This window comes from Humulus lupulus, chromosome X (assembly GCF_963169125.1).
Source record: "Humulus lupulus chromosome X, drHumLupu1.1, whole genome shotgun sequence".
Taxonomy (NCBI): domain Eukaryota; kingdom Viridiplantae; phylum Streptophyta; class Magnoliopsida; order Rosales; family Cannabaceae; genus Humulus; species Humulus lupulus.
Window position 1 is genome coordinate 97,302,944 of NC_084802.1, and position 7,921 is coordinate 97,310,864.

Below are 7,921 nucleotides of genomic sequence, written 5' to 3' on the forward strand. Positions count from 1 at the left end.
TTTGGCAATAGTACTGAGCACTGGTCGTATGGTATTGGCTTAAGAGTCAAGAATGGTTTTAGTGTGTTTAACACAAGCCAAAAAGATTAGATCTAATCGACATTAGCATTGAATGACTCATCAGGAGCATTAATGTCGGACCGACCTCAAGTTCGATGAAAACTAAAAGCGCTTGTCTAGCCTATGGCTAGTCACTTAGAGCAAGGGCCAGAAGGCCCAGGTGACTACATCTTCACATGGCTATGGGTGCTGAGCCCACGTAGTGACTCACTCAACAGTCACTCATCTGGTTTAAGTTAGTGACTTGCTCATCAGTCACTCATCTGAGGGTGCGGAATCCATGTTAGTGACTCACTCATTAGTCACTCATTTGGCCCATGTTAGTGGCTTGCTCATTAGTCACTCATCTGAGGATGCGGAACCGATGTTAGTGACTTACTCCTCAGTCACTCATCTGATTAGGGCTATAAGCCCCATCATGGTTAACAGAACCTCAAGTGTTAAATCACTCATTTGATTAGGGCTATAAGCTCCAACATGGTTATCGGAACCTCCAGTGTTAATCACTCATCTGTTTAGGATTGACTTAGTAGTTATCCATACAGGAGGGCATGGCCCACAACCATTATTATTTGGATTTATTTGCATGCATGAATAGGGCTATTATTGCTAGGCATGTATGCTATGATTTGGTAACATGTTATTACTATTCATGAGCATTTTGAGTTTTCTTGCTGGGCTTCGGCTCACGGGTGCTATGTGGTACAGGTAAAGGCAAAAGAAAGCTGGACCATCCTTGAGTTGGAGAGCTTAGGTGACGATGTGTACATATGCGGCTACTCGACTGCCACGGCCGAGGGTTTAAAGAGGAACTAGGGTTAAACCCTATTTTTCCGCTTAGGTCGGCTGGTTGTAAATATTTTGTTGTAATTAACCTTAAAATTATATTTTTGGGATCCCAATGTATTCAATAAACATTTTAGTGAAACGTTATATCTTAACCAAAGTTTTTAACCCTAAATCACTAATCATACTTAGTTACACGATTATGGCCAAATGACTCGATTAGCGAGTTTAGCACTGTTTAAAATGCACACCGTAATAGTTTAGGGCGTTACATTCGAGACCTCGAATTCTACTAAACCTGGTAGTAGAATCCTTCTTGAGCCCTTACATTTGGATTCCAGAGCTTAAAACCCTGTTTTGGCCAAAATCACCTATGTCGTGGCATGCTATAAGTCAAAGATCCTTGGGCTCTCTTCTAGGGGACACGGGTCGCAGTGCACTCCATTTGAGTTGCGGCGCCTGGACAATTTCAGAGGCCCTATATGGCCTTCTAGGTTCATGCGGGCCGCAGCACCTGAAGAACAGGGCCGCGACTCGAGCCCCAAAACCCCGAAATTTCACCATTTCTTTGTGTTTTTCCTCGAACCTAAATCATCAAAATCCAACTTAGACATGCATCAAAGCCAGAATTGAGCCTCTACACCCCAATAGTACACTCAGAGCAGTACCATCAAGTAAAAATCTAACCAAAAACCCCCTTGGGAACCCATAATTTAGGAAGACCTTCAAAACTAAAAAAAAACATAAGAAACTAAAAAATAAAACTTCATATTACCTTGATTGAGTTAATCCTAGCTGCTCCCTTTAAGTCTAGAAGTTCCCAGCCTTAATTGAACTTCAATCCCTAGAAATTCTTGCCTTGGTGTCAGAAATTTCAGTGATTTCCCCTTAGAATTTCCAAAACCACACCAAAGGGAGTGAGAGAGAGGGAAACATAAGAGAGAGAAAGATGAGAGGCTAACTTGGTTCTGGTTGTTTCTCAGAGCTACCTAAGCCTATCCTAAGCTATCCCTTAGCATCAAAATGACCAAAATACCCCTAGATCAACACTTTCCCTTTAACGCCCCCAAGGGAAATACCGTCATTTGCGCCATTCCCGCTAATTCCTCGAGTACTCCTGTAAATCCCCAATTAATCCCAGCATACCCAAATAATCACTAAATAACTACTCGCTTTCCGGTAAATCCTAAACACACGCCAAATTCCCAAAATACCCCAAGGCTCACCCCGAGCAGGGAATTCGACCCCGTTGTGACTATTTCGCTACTTCGCTCCCTAGGACCGTCTCGAATCACACATCACAAGTATATCTCCACAATATTGTAGTTCCATTCATAACACACCCATTATCAGAATTATGCCATCAACGGGTTAAAATTACAAATATGCCCCTATTAACCAAAATGGGCTCTCGTGCATATTTAATCACCTAAACATGCATTTCTAATCACATAATCATTTAATCCACGTAAAAATATAATTAAACAAATTATTGCCCTCTCGGCACGTTAATCAATGCACTAAGCCTTATTAGAAAATTTGGGACGTTACAATTGGGGACATAATATACAAATATTGAATATATACCTTTCTGAGAGGAATTGAATAATTTTTCTCTTAAGGGTTAGCTTTTGGAACTGAAAGGTTATTGAGCTCAAATTCATAAAATAATTTATGAATTAACCTTCACTAGTAAACTCAATAGTACTTAAGGAAACAAGATATAGGAAAATTAGTATCTTAACCCTACTTTTATTATGAACCATTAATAAAGGATTTAATTGTATGTAATGATTAAATCGACGCTTTTTATATTAAAAAGTACTGAATAAATAAATATCTATAATTACAAGAGTGAAGTCTTATATTTTTAGTGGAATAATATTGAGATTAATTAATTAAGGTTATTATATTAAAGATTTTTAATTAATAATCTAAATTTATTGGAGCTTGCAATTATAGGTTCATAGGTCCCCAATGTGGCTCTATCAATACTATACAAGGTAAGAGTTGAAATTGGAAAAATCAGGAAAATGACATATTTAAAAGAAATTTGTTCTTCGGGTCAAATATGTAAATGAGACAAATTATTTAATTAATATATTAATTCTAAATTAATAGGTAATTTTCAAAAGTAATTTTTTAATTAAAATGGTATTTTTGAAATTAGCATTTAAATATTTAAGATAATTAATTTTTAATTAATTAGTTTTATTTATTTAAATATTGTGAAAAGATAATTCACATGATTCAAAATTGGGTTGAATTAATTTGAAATTTATTCATTAATGAATCTAATAAGATTAGTTATCAAGTTTAGATATTTTTTAATAAATGGTTATTAAATAATAATTAAATACAAGTAGTTAAAATACATATCTCTTTGTTACATGTCAACCATAGTGCTAGCCCTGTGATTGGCGTGTAACAAGGTCCAAGACTGCTATGGATTGGATGTTCATAGGAGATACAAAAAGATAACAATGATTCTTGATAGTTCTACAACTGGTAATTCCTTATCTTTTTCTATCTCATTAATTAATATTTGCATATTAATAATGGATCTACTTATTTAAAATTTGTTTAATTTTTATTTTGAAAACCCTAAGCCCACCACCCCGTGCAATCAGTCTTGCACATGGTAAACTAGTTACCATGAGGCCTCTGTCCACTTGCGGATGGTTGGAGTCTCATGTATTTGACTAGTTATACAAATCAGGCAACTTATCCACCTCTAGCCCAACTAGTTATCCTTTCGAGGGTAGGATTCTGTGAAGCAAGGTGAAAGGTCTATTTTAGGTCCGCTTGCTTGGTTTGCACGCATTGTAGTTCCTCTTGAGCCTCGGTTAATGCTTGCTGGACTTGTTGGATGCCATATGGAGGCAATGAGGTAGAGTTTCTTGAGTCTTTATTCTCTTTTAGCATAGGTCATTTATGTACTCTATGTAAGGGTCCTAGGTCTCTCACACTCACCTCATGTGCAGGCGCGACGAAGGCTTCATTCATGTTTTTTGTAAGTCTTCATGGAGCTAGTGGTTTTGTTTTGATAGTGACTGTTTATGGTTTTTGGTTCAAAAACTTTCAACGCAAGCACCAAAATGTTAGCACAAAATTTCCCGAACAAAAAATAAGAGGAAGAAGCTATCGAAATGGTGATGAGTTTGCATTTGGTTAGATGGAAGTAGTGGTCAAATTGTAAAGACACTCAAGATTTTATAGCTGTTTAGCCCAAGGTACGACTTATGTCCACTGTAGTTGTTTTATTACTCTGTAATGGAGTTTTGTTTATGAGTACAAATAGCTCTCTCTTAGAGAAGAAAATGGTATATCCTCCTTTTACACAATGGGAAATGTCTCTACATATAGAGGTGATAAGCTTTGAATGCCTCTTGGAAATCTAGTATGTTTGACTTCTTAATTGGCATGATTAACTCTGATTGGGTGATAGGATCAGTGGCCCTGTTCCCAATGGTTGATCAATTGTTTGTCCTTTTATAAGCTAATTCGACATTTACTACATAGATACATGTGAGAGTTGATTGAGCTTGATTTGGACCTGTGACCTGTCGTGTGTGAGCTATACTTTATCTGTGGTCACCATATTCATCTAGGTTGTTATTGCTTCTATGGTGATTGTTTCTTCCCAGTATAACTTTCGTAAATTTTCTTTGTCTTCATCCCCTGCTGAGTTAATTTTCTAATTTTGACTTGAAGTCGAGATATGTTTTGTGTCCTTCGCATATTCTTTTCATTTGCTATTTAGTTTTGGACAAACTCTCTTACTAGTTGCCTTGATTCCTTAAGATGTATTAGTCTCTGAATGATAGGTGTTTCCTGAGCAGGTTCTGCAAACCGACGACTATGTTCAGGAGTTGGGTATAACAATTACATAATTAAATTATAAATAAAATCAATTAATAAAAAAACAAAATATTCAAAGTTAAATAATTAAAACCATATATTTAATTTTATAAAAAAAGCATCTAGACCTTTCCATGTCTGTTTCACATTAGTTTCATGAAAGCAATGTTGGAGGCTTAAATTTTAGAAGTGAGAAGAGTTTGAATGATTATATTAGAAAAGTTAAGTTGTATTAATTAGTCTAGATGATATCAAAAACCCTAAATCTTCTTCATATCATCTTTCATTCTACTTATAGGTACTTTATTTTTATTAATTTTTATTTCCTTCGATTTCTAAAAGTACCACATTATTATCAATCAAATAAAATTGGGGTCAATAATTATGGTACTTAGTAGTTTAGTTCTCTTGGTAAAGATACTTTCTTATCACTTTATTACATATTATGATTTTGCACTTGCAATTCTAAAATTATCACCAGTTTTTTTAGGGTGTTATGATTTTTACTAATACCAATAGTTTGTAACTTCGATTTTAATTAAAATTGTTCTTCTATTATTTTTAGGGTAAATATCCATTTGGTACATTATGTTTTATCGAAATACAAATTAGGTACCATCTATTTTTTATAATTATCAATAAGTATTATCTATTTGCAAAAACTACATAATTTGATACCCCTCCGTGTGTTTTAATATTTAGTATTCACATACTACCCCTCATTTTAATGATTTACTTGATATTCAATTGTTTAATTATTTTTTAAATGATTTAAATATATTTTCAAAATTCATAAAATAAAATAAATGTTTAATTAAAACGGTAAAATAATTTTAATAAACAAAATTATTTTTAAAATTAATTTAATTAATTAAAAAACTAAAAAACTAATTAAATTCTTATTAATTAAGTTTAAATAAACGTAAAATTTTAATTTAATTAACAAATCAATCCAACTTTGAAAAAAAAAATGTTGATGAAATTGAGAGGGTGGGAAACTGAGGTGGTAAAGGTAAAATTTGGTGAAATATGAGTTTTTTTCATTAATTAAATTAAAATTCAAGTTTATTTAAAGTTAATTAATAAGATTTTAATTAGTTTTTAATTTTTTAATTAATTACAATTTATTTTAAATTATTAAGATTATTTAAAAAAAATTAATTAAACATTTATTTTATTTTATGAATTCTGAAAATATATTTAAAAAAATTTAAAATAATAAAACAATTGAAAATAAAATAAATCACTAAAATAAGGGTGAGATTGGGAGGGTGGGGAACTGAAATGGTGAGGGGGGAGATTGAGTGAAATATGAGTTTTTTCATTAATTAATTAAATTTAGGTTAATTTAAAGTTAATTAATTAAATTTATTTTAAAAAAAATTTTGTTTATTAAAATTATTTTAAATTTTTAATTAAACATTTATTTTATTTTATGGATTTTGAAATTATATTTAAATCATTTAAAAATAATAAAACAATTGAAAATTAAATAAATCATTAAAATAAAGAGTAATATGAGAATATTAAAATTTTAAACACACGGGAGAGTACCAAACTATGTAGTTTTTGCAAACAAAGGGTATCGATTGATAATTATAAAAGATAGAGAGTACCAAGTTTGTATTTCGATAAAAACACACTCTTATTTTAATTGGTGCCTCTTATTTCGGTTGATTAAAAAAAATCTATGAAGATTTGCGCAAAATTCTAGAATTGATAGAGTTTTATCTATTGATCATGAGATAGAGAAGAATTGTAGGTACAACCAAAATAAGAAAAAGGGAGATGGAAGAGTTGTAGGAAAAATTGAAAGAAGAAAAATGAAATAGTAATTAGAGATGAAGGTGTAATGCAAGAAGTGTTTTGAGGAACCACAACCATAATGAACATTCATTAAGAGATTATGTGTCACCCATAATTTCAAGTATACACCTATGCATAAAAAAAAATTAAAAAAAAACTGATTATCAATGCTAACACCTTTTGGATCAAGCTAGCTACACTATAAATAGGGCCATCATTGATATAGTTTGAGGACTTCCTAGTGAGGATCTAAACACCCATATTGTCGATTTCTTTAAGCTCTATGACACATTCAAATACAATGATGTCATCTATTTGAGGTCTCTTTCTCTCATGGAGATAAATCTAATGTTTGATTGAATTCTTTGTTAGAACTTTCATCGGTACATATGGGAAGAATTAGCACATAAATTCTAATCCAAATTCTTTCCGCCATCAAAAGCAGCAAGGTTGATATAAAACAAAATCAATGACTTCTATTATTTTAAGGAGAATCTTTGAATCATGTTTGGGAAATGTTTAAGGAATTGTTGAAAAGATGTCATCACCATGGTGTAAAGAAATGGATGTTAATACATAACTTTTATAATGGATTGATTGAGATACATAAAAAACTATCATAGACGTTACAACACAAAGAGCATTTATAAGCAAGATTACAGATCATGCGTTCGACTTGCTAGAAGAAATGACCATGAATAATTGTAAAATCTTAAATTGTCTGTCTTTTTATTAAATATATTTTATCAATTTAATTGGTATTTTCGACATTCCATCTTAGGTAAGTACGTGGGTTTTGTCTCATTTTAGTAAGAATAAATTCTATATTAAATACATTTTATATAGTCCAAGTTTCCTTATTTATTTATGGAAATTTTGTCTATAATTATGTCTATTATGGAATTGATCAGTCAATATTTTCCTTGATTCTATTAGATTTAAAAAGAGGAAACTTAAATATTCTTTGTGCCCAAGTAAGTTAATTCCGTAATGAACCTGGTTTGGGTTTAAGTCTAAGTTCGTCTATTTTCATGATGCTACAGAATGATTCTCTACTACATCTAGAATATTGGGTGTTAACCGAGATTTTCGGCAACTCTATTAATAAGTGATATTTACTGATAATAATAATGAAAGCAGAAGAGCAACACGGGATTTTTACGTGGTTGGGGCGTTAACTAGCCTTAGTCCACGAGTCTATGTTATTAGAGCTTGAAGAAGCTTTTACAATGGAGTTTTTCCTCTATCTTTTGACAGAGTTCCTCTCTTTTCCTCTTTCAAAGAGAGCCCGTTTACGGTACTCTGTAGCTTATATTTATAAGCTGATGGGAATATCGGGTCTAAACTGAATTCGATCCGGGCCCATCGAAGAAATGGATACAATGGGCCTTTCTAGTGGAGGCCTAAT

General features: G+C 32.3%; 1 long non-coding RNA gene across 1 annotated transcript; it reads left to right on the plus strand.

Annotated features, from left to right (window-relative positions):
• Window positions 1-3,649: 3,649 nt before the first annotated feature.
• Window positions 3,650-4,515, plus strand: LOC133805177 (uncharacterized). The gene is made up of 2 exons (XR_009878879.1): window positions 3,650-3,736; window positions 3,831-4,515. It is a non-coding gene; the product is annotated as an uncharacterized LOC133805177 (long non-coding RNA).
• Window positions 4,516-7,921: the final 3,406 nt, after the last annotated feature.